The sequence below is a fragment of the Pan paniscus genome, chromosome 16 (assembly GCF_029289425.2).
Source record: "Pan paniscus chromosome 16, NHGRI_mPanPan1-v2.0_pri, whole genome shotgun sequence".
Taxonomy (NCBI): Eukaryota; Metazoa; Chordata; class Mammalia; order Primates; family Hominidae; genus Pan; species Pan paniscus.
In genome coordinates this window covers 9,859,672-9,878,692 of record NC_073265.2, presented here as the reverse complement: position 1 = coordinate 9,878,692, position 19,021 = coordinate 9,859,672, and the positions used below count along the sequence as shown (strand labels likewise).

The window sequence follows — 19,021 nt, the reverse complement described above, 5'->3', positions numbered from 1 at the left end:
CTTCTACGGTTTTTCCCAAAACACCTGCACATACACTCATGTAAAAATAAACACTGCAGCATTATTTATAATAACAAAAAGAAAACAACTCAAAATATCCATCAATAGTGGGATACATACATTTTATCTATGCATAAAATGAAGTGCCATACAGCAGTGAAACTGAATAAACTACATGTACATGCATCAACATATACACCTCAAAAACTTGATACTGAGTTTAAAAAAATCAAGCTATTGAAAGACAGCATTATACATATCTGTAAAAATTTAATACAAAAACCAACACCACATATCACTTACAGATACATGTACACATGTATAGTAAAAGTATAAAACAAGGATGTGAAATTTACTTAAGAATCTCAAGACAGTTGTTACTTTGTGTAGAGACGGGTAACAGGACTTGAACAGTTGGGGTTGTTAAAAGTGATTATATAACTGCATCCTTTCCCCCAAGGGATAAAAATGGACACAATTTATATTTCTAGGTGGTGGATAAATAGGCACTTGCTACGTCATTTTCTGGATGTTTTAAAAATTTTACAATTAAAACATATACACTTATTTTAAAAACAAACAAAAGACATATTAGCATATAACGTCCAAGCTGATAATTACCTTGGAAGATCATCTAATATAAACCTCCCTACTTCACTAAAAAAAAATTACAAAAGATATCAGAATAAAAATATGATACAGGCTGGACGCAGTGGCTCATGTCTATAATCCCAGCACTTTGGGACGCCAAGGCAGGAGGACCACTTGAGCCCAGGAGTCAAGACCAGGCTGGGTAATATAGTGAAACTTCATCTCTACAAAAACAAACAAACAAACATTTTTTTAAGAATGTAATAGGATTGGTGTGGTGGCTCATGCCTGTAATCCCAGTGCTTTCGGAGGTTGAGGCGGGCAGATCACCTGAGGTTAGGAGTTTGAAACCAGCATGGCCAACATGATGAAACCCTGTATCTACTAAAAATACAAAAATTAGCCGGGCATGGTGGTGCACACCTGTAGTCCCTGCTACTCAGGAGGCTGAGGCAGGAGAATCACTTGAACCCAGGAGGCGGAGGCTGCAGTGAGCTAAGACTGCACCATTGCACACCAGCCTGGGCAACAGGGCGAGACTACATCTCAGGAGGAAAAACAAAAAAAAACTACATATATATATATATATATGTATTATATACATGTATTATATATATTATATATATAAGATTATATATATGTATTATATATAATACATATATATAAGATAAATACTATTGTAGCAGGGCAATTTTGGACAAATACTAGGTTATCTGAAACAGCACTTTGGGGAATTAGATCTTGACCATTTAAGAGAGAGACTAGCCCCAATTTCTCAAAATCTGGCACTGACTAGCAATATGGACAATGTGTGCACCGCCCTCGTTCCACCTCCCCTCCTAGGAATGCCATGTCAAATTCAGCACAGGCATAGGCAGTAAAACTGACCCCTAGTTCTGCCTATCACTATTTAAAATTACTTTAAGTGTTGAGGACTGTCCCCACAGCGGATATCTAAAAGTAGGTCTGAAAGAACTAGAAAGTAGTTCATGCATCCAGCAGTTACAAAAGCCTAAAACTGTACATGAAAAAACAAAACAAAGAAATGAACTGAGAGCAAACATTTACTGTTTTCTTATAATCTTCAATCCAGGATTTAAGAAATTATTTAATATCAGTTGAGATACGTGACCAACCATTCTCCAGCTGAGATCCATCTATTTTTAAATTCACTCCCCCAGCCTTTCATTCAGCCTAAAAGAGGGAATAAGAATGGGAAGGTGGGAAGGACTTATCCCATACTGAGTTAAATAAGACCACAAGATCTTTTCATTTTTACAATATTTGAAATACAGTACACTGAGCAATAAATTTAAAGAAATATGCATGATTTGAAATGCAGAAATCTTGATTTATGTGTATAAAAGACCAAAATTAGCTCAGTTCGTCTAATACACTACATTTAAGTGTTCTTCAATACTACAGTCAACTTTTAAGAAATATTCCCATTCTGTGAAGCAGGATGTATTCCTACCTTAATTACCAAACTTTATCCACGTAACTTCCTATTCTCCCACTCTGTTCTTTAAACATGTTCAACATGTTACAGAGATGGCAAAATGTGTTACAAAAGGGAATGAGAATGAAGCAGCTTAAGTAATTAGGAAAACTTTACACTTCTTAGAAACTGAATTTGGATGATCTTAAACAGCATATTTTCTTTTCTTTTCTTTTCTTTTTTGAGATGAAATCTTGCTTGCCCAGGCTGGAGTGCAATGGTGTGATCTCAGCTCACTGCAACCTCTGCCTCCCAGGTTCAAGCGATTCTCGTGCCTCAGCCTCCCAAGTAGCTGGGATTACAGACGTGTGCCACCACGCCTAGCTAATTTTTGTATTTTTAGTAGAGACAGGGTTTCACCATGTTGGCCAGGCTGGTCTCCAACTCCTGACCTCAGGTGATCCGTGTGCCTCGGCCTCCCAAAGTGCTGGGATTACAGGAGTGAGCCAAGGTGCCCAGCCTAAACAGCTATTTTCAATCACCAACACACAACATGACCACTGACTTCAGAAAACTAGGAAAGAAAAATGTTACCCAATTAATCTTTGTGTGAAATAGGATTTATCCATTAGTATACGTATCACATACCATAGATGCACAAAAGATTTTTTCAATTCCCAAAACAAAAACTTAAAATATTTAGCAAAGATAATATAAAAATCCTTATTTATGGCACGCTGTAAGATTATCAATATTGGTGCATATAACCACAGAGGCACAATAGAATTCTTAGGAAAAATGTATTAAGACAATTAACAAGCTGGAAATAACCCATATTTCCCCTTATGACCCATTAGCTTTATATAGAAAACACTGCTGTGCACTTCATCCTTTGCTTTCTAAAGAACAGCATTATGGTTCACATCTGTTAAAAGACAAAAAAGTATTTGTTGGAAGTACGAAAGGAAGAAATTCCTGTACTGTTACGTGCAGTGCTAAAGGAATCATCTGAGAAGAAAATAAAGAACATGAGTTTAACATGAGCTTTAGAGAGGGATTACAAGAGTGCAAGAAAGTGACAAAATGTGACATATGTCCATAGTGAATACATGGTGCTTTATTGTTTTCAGTATTTCTATATTTAATTAGGAGGTGGAAAGTTTCAGAATTTTTTCTGCATCACAAAGATTATAAAAATATATGAGTTGGGGTGTTGGCTACAGTACACAAAGGCAATTCTAAGACTACTTATTAACAGAAGCTTGAAATGGAAAAGCCATCCCTTCTGATTTCATTACATGAAAAGAACCTGTGTGGAAGTACAGCAATGGTAGCATCTTCATTCAGCCCACAGCTATGTAATTTGTATGCAAGAGTGCTTGTCTTAAATATGAAAAGGAACATCCTGAATTGCTGAAAGTATATACAACGGGCACACATCCAGAACTAGGAAAGAGCTACCAAGCCTGCATGCTACGAAGACATGGGTCAAAAAATTTTTCTCATGTTTGGTTTCTATAACTAAAGTCTGTGCTAGACTAACCTCAATTGATCCTGAGGAGATGAACTTTTGGAACACACAAAACTGTTAAGAGTCACAGCATTAGACTCTACACTGTCCAGCCAACAGTTTTAAGAAAAATTTTATCCTACTTGTATGAGTGTTCAGGGCTCATATACTACCTCTATGCTCTTACTTGAAACACAGATGCAGACCTTAATAAATAGTCTTACATCAGACTCTCTTCTATAATTCACATGTGATTCCTTACACGAGATTCCTGTTCAGATTTCCTGAAAATGAACTATAGGAATGATCTTATCCAATATGATTCTATGTCCCCTAAAAATATCTTTTCCTTTCAGGTCAATCTTATGATTCACTTGCCATTGATCAGATTAACACAACAGGTCTGGTACAGCAAATTACAAAAGAGATTTGACTTTTGATTAATACACTGAATAATGTATCACCAACTATTAAGATCCATTGTCCATGTCAAATGGAGTTCACATATTTAAAATGAATTCACACACTAAAAATTCCCCAAAACAACGTTTCTAAAAAGTTTTTTTTTTTTTTTTTTTTTTTTGAGAGGCAGTCTCACTCTGTCGCCAGGCAGTAGCATGATCTTGGCTCACTGCAACCTCCGCCTCCCCGGTTCAAGCGTTTCCCCTGCCTCAGCCTCCTGAGTAGTTGGGACTACAGGCATGCGCCACCACGTCCGGCTAATTTTTTTTTTGTATTTTAGTAGAGATGAGGTTTCACCGTGTTGGCCAGGATGGTCTCGATCTCCTGACCTCGTGATCCGCCCGCCTCGGCTTCCCAAAGTGCTGGGATGACAGGCGTGAGCCACGGCACTTGGCCTCTAAAAAGCTCTTAATCTACATTTTCAAGAATGATCACGTTTGAAAAGCATACTCTTTTAAAACAAAGCAACTATCACTTTCATTTGACAGAAGAAGGAACGAAGGCTTCAAAAGCTAAATAACCTGCTCATGACCATTACGAAGCTAGTTAAAACAACCTCAAGACCAAAAGACAGTGCTCATTCCATTTCAATGACTCTGACGCACTTAAAATTTTATAAATAATTTTTAGGGATATCAGTCATAAGGCTTAGAATCAAATAATAACGACTCATGTACAAAGACCAGTATTTTTTTAAAATGCTCAGCTGGGCATGGTAGCTCACACCTGTAATCCTAGCACCTTGGGAGGCCAAGCCGCTTGAGACCAGGAGTTTGAAACCAACCTGAACACGGCAAGACCCCATCTCCACAAAAAAATTAAAAAATAAAAAAATTAGCCAGGCATGGTGGCATATGCTAATCCCACCTACTCAGGAGGGTGAGATGGGAGGATCACTCAAGCCTGAGACTGCAATGAGTTATGACAGCACCACTGCACTCCAACTTGGGCAACACAGCGAGACCCTGTCTCTAAACAAATAAACAATAAGTAAAATAAACAAAAAGAAAATGCTAACTTTACTTCACTCTCAGATAGGCCTAATAATTAATAAGCTTCTTTTTGAATTATTATCCATAATGACATTTACCTGTTATTGATAACTCAGATCAAAGCACTATTAAGCAACATTTTTGATAGCAAATGAAAACAAAAGCTGGCAAAGAAACTGTGTATTAATAAGTCATTTGATTAAAAAAAAGGACTTGGCCAGGTATTGTGGCTCATGCCTGTAATCCCAACACACTGGGAAGCTAAAGTAAAAGCCGAGGAGTTCAAGACCAGCCTGGGCAACACAGTGAGACCCCCATCTCTATAAAACAAAAATTTTTAATATTATCTTTTTACAAAGGACTTATTTATATGGCATCTTTAAGTATTTCAAACATTTCATGTTTGGATTATGGAATATGTCTCTAGAAGAATTAACACTATTTCTATTTAAGGTAATTTTACATCATTTCCTTTATTAGAAGAAATAACAGATCTGCAGATGGCATTTTGTGAAGGCTGCCTTCTATTAATAGTGTACAAAACACTCATATGTCTCCAAAAAGGTGGGTGAGTAATCACAAAGCAAGTATAACTATTCATCCCAAAAGGTAGGACAGAACATGTGCCAATGTGTGCAGAGTCCTGAACTAGAGACGTGGACTCTGGTTCTGGTTCTGACACCTGGGTGACTTTAAGAAAATCATTTTAAAGCTTTGCACTCCAATTTCCTCTTGTATAAAATGACTGGAGCAGCTGACCTCATAGACAATCCTACTCAGGTAGCATCTATCCATGTACTGCCAGAAGACAGAATGATAATCATGCCCCCCAAAATTAGAGTATTTGAAGACAACTGCCGGAGTAAAAATTTTAAATTCTATACACACACACACACACACACACAAATACTAATACACTACATGCCAGATACTGGGGTGGTGGGCTGGGACCAAGGAATGAAGTAATACATGTGCCAGAGGGTTGAACTTTTTAAAAGGAGTAAAAAAGTAAATCTTTACAGTAGCAGCTGGTGGGTAGGAGGTATTGAGTCCACAGAACTGCTCTTAGATTGGAAGGGCATGGGAAAATGAAGTTTCATTATGTGATAGGGTTTTACACACACACACACACACACACACACACACAAATGTGAGAAAGTCACTCAACTATAAGCATTCAAAAAAGACAGACATCTTTCTTGTCTTTGTGGGTCCTGTACTTAGCTCAGCTCATAGAAGCCACAGGAGGAACCTAATAAATGTTTAGTTGATCATTTACTGATTTACCAATAACTAATTCATGCCTGCTCTAGTGCTGTGGTCTGAATGTGTCCCCCCAAAATTCATGTTGAAAGCCTAACCTCCAAGGTGATAGTATTAAGAGGTGGGGCCTTTGGGAAGCTTTGCCATCATTAATGGAATTAATGCCTCTATAAAAGAGGCCCTATAGAGCCCCGTCTACTCTTCTACTACATGAGGTAATGGTGAAAAGACAGCTAGCTATCTATGAACAAGGGAAGAGGGCCCTCACTAAGATGTCAAATTTGTTGGTACCTTGATCTTGGACTTCTCAGCCCCCAGAACCGTGAGAAATAAACTTCTGTTGTTTATAAGCCATGCTGTCTGTGGTGTTTTGTAATAGCAGCCAGAACAGACTAAGACATCTAGTAACACATTCTCTGGTAAACACTAGGAATTCCTGGCCTTAAAAAGTTCATAGCTAATGAGAAAAGAAATAAACAACATAAAGGATAACATGCTGTAGTCCACTACATACAAGGTGCTTCCAGACCATTCAGAAAAACTGGATAGGAAGATTTCTAAGGTAATACTTATTGAGTGCCTACGTGTTAGGCGTTTTACATACTTTAAGCCTCACAACTCTGGGGAAGTTTCACCAACCCATTTTACAGATGACAAAACTGTGGCTTACCAAGATTTATAAGGCCAGAATTAAAATTAGGGTCTAATTCCAAAGATATTACCACTATACATACCAAGATGTCTTTTACTACATTTTTCCCTTACATTTGGCAGTGAGGGGAAAACTCAAAAAGCAGTCAAAAAACTTTTGTCCTGAACCAACATAAAAAGAGCACCTAAGACTTCATCCAGTATTTTACCGAAAGATCACTTCTAAAAGTTTGTCTTCACCCCGATCTAAAAATTAGAAAACTAATTTTCTTTCAGCAGCTGCATATGTACATAATGTAATGTTTCTACATTTAGACCTACACAATTATAAGTCTAAACAAAATATGAGTAACATGATTGGAGAACATAACTAGCAGTCATTTAAGAAAACGGACATTTGGAAACATCATTTCAAGAGCTTGGGATGAAAAATTTTGCTATGACCTATAAATCTGGATCATTCCACTGACTGACACTGAGAGAAACAGTGTATTATCACAGTTTACACAGTAAATTTTTTTGGAGGGGAGAGGGAGGAGATTGAAATAGAAATGATCGAAATAGAAATTATCTAAAGTTTAAGAAATACAACTGATTAAATGTCACATGTCAAAGACACTGTAGGTACCCAATAAATCCTGTTAAATGGACTGCACAAGTGGGATGAGAACACGTTTTCCCCACACCTCTGACTAGTATGTACCTTTCTTAGGAAGTTATTTTTTCAGCCATGGAAAAAAAAAAGGGCAGAATTTAGGACAGATAAAACATAAGTAGCTTATAAATCCTCTGAAAGGAAATCAAAACACAGTATTTTGTATCTCTGTATAAAGTTAAGCTCTTCAGGGACAGGGGCAATGTCCAGAGGATAGTGAGCATACTACTTAGCAAACTAATGCAGGTTAATAAATATTGACACAGTAAGACTAGCATAGTTTACATTCTAATTTTGTAAAGATTATAAGTTACCTCTTCATATTCTGTTCTTTTATTTCTCCTGTGTATATTATAAATACACAAAGATTGAAAATTATTTCTTGAAGCTATTTCCTTTTTTATTTTTTGGTCAACTGTATTAGTGTTTCTTAAAAGGGCTTCTGGTCATCCTTAAGGCTTATCAGTAGCATCATTAATAATGTATTCATTTCACTAAAAATGTGGTAAGTAGCTTGGATTTAAAAACAGGATCTAATTTCAAAGCTATTTCCACTATACACACCAAGTTAAAACTTTCTTATCTCTCCTAAATTCTAAATTTTACATGATTTACCAAATCACTTCTTAAGTAAGAGTACTTATTGATCAGAAGTGTGAGACAAACACCTTATCCCACTTGTCCAATTTATTCAACAAGATTGATTGGGTACCTTTGTGTCTCTGACAGGTAACTTTCAACAGTTGTATTTCTTAAACTTTAGGTCGTCTCCCAAAAAAATCTGTAATAATTTGCTGCTTCTCTCAATATTGCAGGCAGTAAAATGATCCAAAATTACGGGTCATATCCACATTTCTTCATGATTGAGGTTAACTGTGCACTGTAAACCCCATATGCTATTAGTTTACATTTTCAACAGCACCCTCGCCACTTAATAATCTCAAACAGATTTTGTACTGTTACTAATTTAGCACATCCATAAAAAGTCATTTAAAAAATGTAGACGCTAAATTCTCTTTCAAGGTTGCCAAGCTTCACCAGTGTCTGTATTAAAATTATTTCTAAAATTTTACGGACTAAGGCATTTGGTACATTCAAGTCTACCTTTACCAACAAAAGCCTTTACCACCAAGATGAGGAAAGCATCCTTTTCATTTTCTACACTGAAAAGGGGGGGGGGGGAAGGCCAACTGCTTGCATACAGGTCTGCATATAACACAGCAGTCTCTGGCAAAGCCAATAACTCACGTTCAACTTCAGAAATCCTGGTGGCCGGTAACACAGAGTAACCTGTGCGCACAACCCTTGGGCTTGACATACCACTTCATCCGCCCTCCCTTCCCATCAATCCACCCCCAAAACCCCAACCCACCAAGCACACGGCTAAATATGTCTTCCCCAAGAGAGCCAAAAAGCTTGAAAACGCCGAGAAAGAGCTCCCCTTTGAAGGAAAGGGCCTGCCCTTCCCTGTCTGGGGCCCCGGCTGGCTTGAAGAGCCTGGCTCCTAGGAGGCCCAAATCTCGACGCCTCGCACGTCCCGCCCCGCCCCGGGCCCGCTCGCGTCCCCTCGGGCGACAAAACCCTCCCGCCGTCGCTCAGCCAGGACTGACAGTTACGGCTGCAGCAGCCGCGGCCACCAGGGGCCTACTTCTGGCACCAGCCCCTTCGGACCACGCGCCCCCAAACACTCGCCTCGGCGGCGGGGGGCGGGGAAGGGGGGTGTCGACCTCGCCACAGCGGGCCCCGAAGGCCGGCCGAGTGACGGAGGGGAGCCAGCGCCGCCTGGCGCAGGCCGCGGCAACACTGACCTGTCGTCGCCCCCGCGCCTGGGCTGCGGCGGCCGCCTCACTGGTCGTAGTCGCCCTCGCCCGCCGCCTCCGCCCGCCACCGCCTCGTTCTCTTTCGCTGCCGCCACCGCCGGGGCTCATGCGGGACCCGCGCTTCCTTATCCGGAAAACGAGGCCGGGAAAGGGAGCGCCGGAGCCGCCGAAATCCCGGCGTTCGTCGCCAGCCGCCGCTGCCTGTCCACACCGGGGGGCTGAGGGGCCCTCCTGCCAGGGGCTACAGGCCGCGAGCTATTCCGAGGAGGAGCCGAAGGAGGCGCCGCCGCCCGCAGCCGAGCGCGCCGGGTCGGCAGAGGTGAAGCGTAAGTAGGCGGCGGATGGCGGGCGCCCGCGCTGGCGGATGGCTACGCGGCGGAGGGGTGCGCGAGCGAGCGAAGCCTGGTGTGTCGGGTCCTGGCGAAGGGAAAAGGCCCTGTCGTCTCCTGTAGTCACCCCGAGCCCAGCGCCACCATCTTGGGAGACACACGGATCTCGCGGCCGCGGCGCAAGACGGGAGGACTGGCTGGGCGGGCCGAGTATCCCGGCAGGCAGCGCGCGCCGCCCGGCCGGGCGAGGGCTCCAGGCCGGGACGCGGGGACGTGGGGCGGGGCCAAGACGCGCGGGAGGGCGCCGCGCTCCGCCCCTCCTTCCTTCGCCGGCCCCGCCTCCCTCCCGCTTGCCGTCGCCGCCGGCGCACGGGCCATTGGGAAGAGGAGGTGGCCTGCGGCCCCTCGGAGTCCCACCAGGCTCGGTCGCCATCTTGCGACTGGACAGAAAGGGTAATCCCTCCTTTTAGTTTCTGCTGTCTGTGACCCGAAAGAATAAACCTGGGACTTCCGGAAGCCCGCTGGGCGCCCCCCCAGGAGGGTTGCAGAGCCCCTTGGTGTACCCAGCAGAGGAACGCCTCCGACTTTGTTGGGAGACGAATGGCTCTGAAAGTTAGCTGAAGCCGCAGGAATAGCCCCCCAGCCCCGAGGCGGGGCAGGTGCCTGCCGTTATTAGCTTTTCGACCCCAACCCTTTTCTATCTGGAGCTGCCTTTGTAGATGTTGCAGGGGTGCCCCGAGAGTGCAGGCCAGATTTTAGAGGACCAAGGTCATCTACTTAGGCCTCTTGCCAACACAGGATGTGTCAACTAGTTTACCAGAGACGAAGGTAAAGTCCCGTCTCCTGCAGTTGTTGACGTTCAGTAGGTCGTCGGTTAAGAAAGGTGGCTCCCTGGTTGACCCCAGCTGGATAGAGGCTAATTTTGATCCATATGACAGCTGAACCTAGATAAAGCCATTAAAATTAAATCCATTTAAAGTCATATTTGGTACCAGGGTCACCATTTTAAAAGGTGTGTGTGTGTATAGCTTTACAACACTTGCTAGCAAAGCCAAAAGAGTATCACTAACAATTCATAGTGTTACAACTTGCAACTTTGTTGATAAGCCCTTGAAGTACTAGATGAGTACCCTTGTCTAGTATTCAGATTTTTTATATCAACAGTCGTACATAGCAGTGTATCTTTTTTTAATTTATTTTTATTTTTAAACTTAGAAATGGTGTCTTGCTATGTTAGGCCCAGGCTGGTCTCGAGCTCCTGGCCTCAAGTGATCCTCCCACCTCGGCCTCCCAAAGTTTTGGGACTACAGGCATGAGCCACAGTGCTCGGCCAGCAGTGTAATTTTTAACTGTCAGTCTCGGAACATCTTTTTTATATAGCCAAGTGTGTGGGTGTGTGTGTGTATCCGCCTCACAACTATAACCAACCATTGAAAAACCAACAATAAGCTAGAAGAATTTAAGTTATTCTAGGACAACTGATGATAATGATAGTATTAAGCCATATTCGATTTTAAGATGTTTTAACTCAGCTCTTTACTCACTTTTCATTTCCTCTCATTACACATCCACATTTGGAAACTATTTGCTGTTATATTTCATGGAAAGGACTAGTAAGAATTATAATCTTTAAAAAAATTTATCTTCATAAGTTTTCAAAATAGGCAACAAAGAATGTAAATCTTTAAGGACTTTATTGTTGGACTAATTAAAGCATACCATTTCTACTATATCTAGCATATGGAGATACTTATAGGTATTCTTCCTTTTAAGTAGAAATTGACAATAAATTAAGTGTAATTTTATAATGGCCTGGTGTATCAAAGTGTGGCGGAAATCCCTGAGTTCCAAAAAGATTAAAGACCGAAGGGAAATAAGTCTGCTTTTAGCTAGATGTCAGAATGACTATTCATTGCTTTACTGACATCAAGGAGGATCTTAATTCCTCCAGGAGAAATTACGTATATCCGTTTTAGTTCATTAATTTTAAATCTGTATTCTTATGTGTGACATTAGTATTAGACTTCTTTCAAGATCTCACTGTGCTTTTTGCTTTATCCATTTTCAAATTTAGAAATGTTTGCTTATCAAACTTACCAACATAAATACTTTCAGGAATCCTTAAGATACTAGCAGTGTTCCACTTCCCTATACATCTGTTTATATGAAAAAAAAAAAATTCTCCCATATCAGACCCATGTGTTTTTTTTTTTTTAGGTGTGTTTTTCCCAGAAAAACAACTTTGTATCTACTAAGTGAACAGTGATTTCTTCAGACTTTTCTAGTCCAAATGAGACCCAGTAGTTTCTAATAATTTTCTCATTTCAGGTATACAGTAAAAAGAGCAATTTAATTTTATAAGCATCTGCATCAATGCCTTGAGCAAACTTTGAGCTAATGTTTACCCAGAACTATTTATGTGTCATATGTTGGACTACTTGAACTACTATTTATGTGCCAGACCTTGGGAAACAATAAAAGATGAACAATCTCTATCCCTGCCCTCAAGAACTTGCAGTTCCAAAGGAAGTCACACCTGTAAGATTGGACACTTTTTCAGAGTAACCCAACACTTCATTGAGCATGGGGGGTACCTACTAATATGTATCTGCTAATACTAACAAACTTTTTATTTTATTATTATTATTATTTTTTTGAGACGGAGTCTTGCTCTGTCACCCATGCCGGAGTGCAGTGGCGCAATCTCGGCTCATTGCAAGCTCCACCTCCCAGGTTCATGCCATTCTCCTGCCTCAGCCTCCCAAGTAGCTGGGACCACAGGTGCCTGCCACCAAGCCTGGCTAATTTTTTGTATTTTTAGTAGAGATGGGGTTTCACCGTGTTAGCCAGGATGGGCTCGATCTCCTGACCTCGTGATCCGCCCACCTCGGCCTCCCAAAGTGCTGGGATTACAGGCATGATCCACCATGCCCAGCCAACAAACTTTTTTTTAAAGGAAACATTTTGCCCTAAATTGCTGGTGAAGTTGTTTTTTGACAGAGCTGTTTTATTGCTGAAGATTTCTTATTGATGCCAGTCATAACAGATGAATCAAAATGCAAGAACAACTTTTTTTACTACTCAGCATGCCCCAGGATCAGAAATAAGTCAAGAGCATGGAAGAGACAAAATTCAGATATGGTGGGATAGAAGTCACGGTTGCTATTTTTAGGCCACATCCAAATGTTACACACTCAACTTCTGAAAAACACTAAGCTTTCAATATATGAATAGCTCCCATTATTTAAGAAATACTGTTAAGCAAACTTAGCTCCATGAAGAACACTGGCATATGATAAGTGCTCAGTAAATGTTAGTGCTTAGTAGTAGTAGTAGTAGTAGTATATGTATCATTGTTTAGTACTGCACACATCAGGCATGAACTCCTACATACCCCCACCCTTATGCCTACAGACCTGTCTAAATTTGCATTCTTTCTGACCTCGAGTCTTAAGGTAGAAGCCATCCTTCTGTCCTTTCTACAGGTAATTTTTATTTCTTGAGGGAAGAGAGATTGACTCAAGACTCTTACTCCCTTAAATATTCCCGCTCCTGTTCATAAATTCTCCCTCTACTTTGTCCCTTCTATTTAGAAAAGCTGTCTATACTTAGATTGCTATTACCTTCCAAATTCCTCTTCAACTACAGAAATTTAGCAGCTCCCTCCATTTTACTGTATACATTGCTTGTATCAATTTCACTGTGGCATAATGGCCAAATTGAAAGGTTGCTTCTCAGTTTTCATAACATCTGATCTCTCTGCAGCCTTCCACACTGCTGACCACTGCCTCCTGGAAACTGCTCCCTTGGTTCTGTCACCTTACATTCTCTGCTCTTCTGCCTTGTCTTAGGCCACTCTTTCTCAGGTCTCCTGTGCAGAATCCTCCCTCCCCATTCTTGGTTCTCTGCCTACCATGTTATAATCTTTGACAGTACCATTTACGTAAACTCTTCTATCACTTATTTCAGTCAGGAATCAAGTCTGAATCTTGAACACAGATCTCAGTCAGAAGCATCAGACACAGTATCTTCAACCCCTTATTGGAAACCTGTACTGGGTGTTCTACAGGCACCTCAAGTTCAACATGTTTAACATCAAACCCCTGAGTTTGTTCTGTCTTCCACCATGGACTGAGATGTGATAACAGTGCAAAGGAGCAGGTTTTGGGAGAACAAGCAGGAATTTAGTTTTGGTAATGTTAAATTTGAGATACCTGTTGGATATCTGTTGTACAAACTGCTTCCTAGCTGACTCTTATGCATTCTGCTCTTTATCCATGATAATAGAACATCTAGCCAGACACATGGTTGCCTATAATACACTCTTAAGTGTGGCCATATCTCTTAAGTTCTGGCCAGTAGGATGTGAGCAGAAATTATGTATGCAACTTCCAGATCATTTTCTAAAAGAAATTGGGTGTCACTTGCCCTTTCTTTTGTCCTTTTCTGATGAATGTATGTATTAAATAGTTGGGGTAGTAAACCATGTTGAAAGATGCTGTGGTTTCAATGATGGTGTCCCCTTCAAAATTCATGTTGAAACTTAATCCCCATTGTGATGATACTAACAGCTGATGAAATCATGAGGGCCCTGCCTCATGGATGGATTAATACCTTGTAAAAGGACTGGAGGGAACTAGCTTAGGCCTTCTTTTGCCCTTCCATCCCTTTAGCCACACGAGGACACAGCATTCACCCCCTCCAGAGGATATAGCAGTAAGTTCCCACCTTGCAAACTGCAGCCCTCACCAGACACTAAACCTGCTGGGGGTCTTGAGCTTGTACTTCCCAGCCTTTAGAACTGTGAAAAAGTATATTTCTGTTCTTCACAAATTTTCCAGTTTCAGGTATTTTGTTACAGCAGCATAAACAGACTAAGACACTGGGAAACATTCTAGGGATTGCAGAGCAACAAGTTGGGGCCCTGAGGACTTCACTGGGCAGGTCCTGTGTACCAGGTCAACTCTGATGTAAGACATCTACTAACTTCTATGATCTGCCATGGTTATTCTAAATCCCTTTAACTGCAGCTGACCTTGTGTCTTAATATCCAAGCAAAGATATCAGGAGGCAGTTGGATGTGGAAGTCTAGAGTAAGAGGAGAATGAAACCAACTCATCTTACATTCTTTGACTTGATTGGTGACTCTACCATCTATGGCGGTCCACAGTCATAATAAAGGTAGCAATCCTGGATTTCTTCCTTTCCCTCACTCTCCTGGCAATTAAGAGGCAAAGTTGTATCTCTCTAAAGAATTGGCTTTAGAATTAGTGTAGCAAAGTGGCTGAGAGCACAGGCCCCCAACTTACTGGCAAGTGCACAGATACCAGGCAAGATTGTAAACCCCTTTCTGATTTAGTTTCCTCATCTATAAAATGGAGGTGTAGGGATTAAGTGTTAATGTACATAAAGTTCTTAGAATAATGCTGGGCACATAGTACAACTCAACAAAGGCAGGCTTCCCCCCGCCCCATGCAAATCCCAGTTCTGCCAGTTACCAGAAATACAACCTTGAGTACCTCAATTGGTGTCTGTTTCCTCTTTAGGAAAGTGGGAAAAAATAATAGTACCATCCTCATAGGACCATTGTAATCCTTCATTCATCTATTCAGTACATATTTATTGAATGGATATGTGTGAGCACTGTTATCAGTGCTGAGAATACAGCAATGAACAAAAACAGTCTACCTTCATGGATTTTGTGATCCATGGAGGAAGAAAACCAACACATATGTGTTATGTCAGAATATGATATGTTAAGGAGAAATACAAAGCAAGGCAAAGGGAATAGGGAGTGCTACAGGAGTTCCGTCATGCCGAGTGGCCAGGGAAGATCTTATTGAAAAGAATTCGTTTAATCAAGGCTTGACAGAAGTGAGGAATGAACTGTGGAAATACAAAGGAAAGAACCTTCTAGACAGAGGGGGCCCTGAAGCAGAAAGGTGCCTAGAGTCATCTAGGAACAGTAGCAAGGCGTTGTGGCTAGAGAGAGAAAGGAGGAGTTGAAGATGAGCTCAGAGAAGTCACAGTGGGTCACAGCCTGGAGGACTTTGTAGCTTTTCCTAAGAACTTAGGTATCTGTGCTGAATGAGGTGGGAAGCCTCTGGAAGGGTTTGAGAGAGTTATGACAAGATCTATAGAATAACTCTAGCTACTGTGTGGAGAATGGACAAAGATAGTGCATATGAGGTGTTTAGTGCCTGACACATGGGAGGTGTTCAATAAATGGTAATAAGCAATATCATCATCATCATTATCATAACATCCATTTCCTTCTGTATATTTCCACTGCTACTACCTTAATTTAGACCCTTAGTGTTTAGACCCGTTGTGTTTCTGAACTAGACTGTAAGTTCCAGAAGGGTAAGATCATATTACCTCAGTCACTATTTTAACCCCAACATTCAGAGAATGCTGGTTCATATTATACTACTTTCCTGCCAAATGTCCTCATCACAGTATGTTTTCTTAAGAAACGTGTTATCACCTTGCTGCCTCTCTTAACTCTATCAGTGGCTCACCATGGCCTTCTGAATAATGTCTAAACTCCAAAAACGGCCCATTGGATGTGGCCTCTGCCTCCATTCCAGCCCCATCTCCCACTTCCCACATGAATGTATTGCTTAGGCAATACTTAAGCTTGAGAGTCATTTGGAGCTCTTTTGCATGCAGTTTATTCTACCTTTTAGACAAGTTCAAGCTCCTCCTCTGAGAAGCCTTTCAGATCTACTCAAGGAGGGTCATTGCTTATACCTCTGTGTGCCCTCCGCATACTCGATGTATGTGCTTAGCACTTCTGTCTTCTCTTAAGCTTCTTGAGAGAGGAGAGCACCCTTGACTTCTTGTGTTCCCAGTATCTATCTCAATGGCTAAAACCTGGTAACTCCTCAAAAAAGGTTTGAATGAGTGAATCGGGCTTTGTGAGTGTAAAAGTTAAGAACTGAGACCAGCATGTCTAATAGAGGGCCCCTTTACTGAGCTAACATGTAATAAAGTAGTGTATCTTTGAATGTTTCATTTTTCAGCTATGTCAAGTAGAGATACAAAGTGCAGTAGTGCCTGCTTATACAATTCAGTGGGAACAGAAAAATCAGGCAAATGAAATAAATGTAAGAAATCTTAACTTCTTGTCAATTCCAATAAATATGCAACAATAAAGTATTTTAATTAGAACCGTGGTATATGAAGTATAAAATTAAGATATTGAACAAGATGATCTATGAAGTCCTTCTAAAGCTATGACTTTTTCAACCACCAATTTCACGAATTGCCTCTATAGCCAAGACTACACAAGAAGTTACTGGAGCAAAAACCTGGAAGTCTATCAAATCATGCTTTGACCTTGGTCATCCCAATCTCTTTGTGCCTGTCTTAACCCAGCTGGAGAGTAGGTGGAAAAGGGAAGCATTTCATTGAACACCAGCTGCTGCTGCTGCTAATCTGAGCTGTTCTGAATAAAACAGTTCCACTTGAATCAATGAAGCAGCCCTTAGAAATTGTTTCTTTCTGACATGCGCATCATTTGAGTTATTTGAAGTCATTCCTACTACAGTCCATATCTCTGATTCCATTTTAAATACGTATCATACTGATTCTAACACAGACTCTAACAAAATGATTTTTAAATCTAAGGAAATGCATTGATTCAATTAAATCTTAGTATTAAAGATGGTACACACATTCTACACTTATTGTTTTTCTTCAGAATCTCTCAACTGAAAAAAACATCTGACTAGGGAAGAATCATGAGTATCATTTATAATTGATACACTATTTTGTTTTAGTACTGCTTGAGGCCCACATACAGAACACAAAATTCTGTTATCAAAATGATAAATGTTACTATGTGGATTCTTTGGCATTGCTTCAAACAAAATTTTATACTTAAAGTCTGACTTTTTAAAATTATTGATTTTACTTTTATTTTGTAACATTAAATTAGCATACTACATATGGAAAGACCAAGATTTTTAAAGATAGTAATATAGATATCATTTATGACATACAAATTTTATATTGCTTCTTTTTTTAAGTTACTGCTAAGCATAGTACTGATTGCATCCATATTTCAGTACTTACCACAAAGTTCCTGAAAGGACAGTACATTTCTGCAAATTAAATTTGTACACTCATTAGGTGCCAGTTGTTTAAATAAATCTCATTAATTCATACAACATTCTTGGATATTATATACTTTATGGATTAGAAAATTGAGCTTAGAGTAAGTAAGCAACTTGCCCATGTCTTACAGCTAAAAACTAGTAGTGCTAGGATTTAAACCCACAGGTGTATGTGTGTGCGCTCTTATTGTAGCATGTTGCTTTCCTAGAAAACAAAAATTTCAAAAATATATTTCATTGAAATGTTTCCTCATTCAATAATCCCTTTTTTCATTGCTTCGTAGCAATCTTATAATATTCTCAAATTATTACCCCAGCAGAAAACTCATTTTTTATGGTGTCCATTCAAGACTGGGCATCTGGGAGTCTCAGCCATCTTCATCTGCCATCAGTCCTTTCCAGCACTCTGTCCTGATTATGTGATACTGAGTCAGCTACTTAATTTATTTCAACCTCGATTTCTTCATTTGTAAAGGGGATAATATTGTGATGAGAAAAGAGATAACATGTTGCTAAGGACTTATTTTGTGCCTTAAGGACTTATTAATAATTGATTAAGCTCAATAAATGATGAATGAATGGATGAAGTTGTCTTAGTTTGTGTTTCTCACGAAAACAGACCTTGAGACAATGATTTCCGTGCAAGTAATTTATTTGGGAGGTGATCCCTAGAAACACTGGTAAGAAAGTAAGTGAGTTACGGAAGGGAGGAAACCAAAAAGGGTGTATTATCAATCAAGTGTCCACTTTGGGCAACTGGAATTTGCTTATGTTGAAGAACTCTGGGAGCCAGTGTAGAACACACACTTCACAATTATCCTGTGAGTGTATAATGTTGTTATCCTCATCTGGCTGGCTTGCTGTGGTTGGGACACAGCAGCTCCAGCTGGTCAGAGAGAGCCCCAAGCAAGAAATGCAGGAGCTGGCAATTGAAACTAGGACTGGCATACAATACAGTAGGAAGATCCAGGGCACCAATCGCATTTGCCACACAAATGAACAAACGAGCCAAACTTGGTGAGTTGACTAGAGTTCAGGTCTGGCCCTCATGATTGCAGGGTTAGAAACTGATTTAAGCCAGCCCACCAATCAAATTCACATTTAACAAACTCAAGAGATGGAATTATAAAATCGGAATGCCAGTTTATTGATTTAAATTGAAAAGTACCCATCAGAGGGACTGGAATGCT

General features: G+C 40.5%; 1 protein-coding gene across 10 annotated transcripts in view; it reads right to left on the bottom strand.

The window, feature by feature from the left end:
* UBE3A (ubiquitin protein ligase E3A) overlaps positions 1-9,984 on the bottom strand; it is a 101,464-nt gene extending 91,480 nt beyond the window's left edge. For 5 of the 10 annotated variants that reach the window (XM_008953387.6, XM_057299897.2, XM_008953388.6 and 2 more), the window contains exon 1: positions 9,371-9,507. The gene's annotated coding sequence lies outside the window, so the exon portion shown is untranslated. Of the gene's footprint in view, positions 1-8,934; positions 9,258-9,370 lie in introns of those variants that run through there. The other 5 variants (XM_003828062.7, XM_014347735.5, XM_014347736.5 and 2 more) reach the window with 5 other exon arrangements.
* Positions 9,985-19,021: the final 9,037 nt, after the last annotated feature.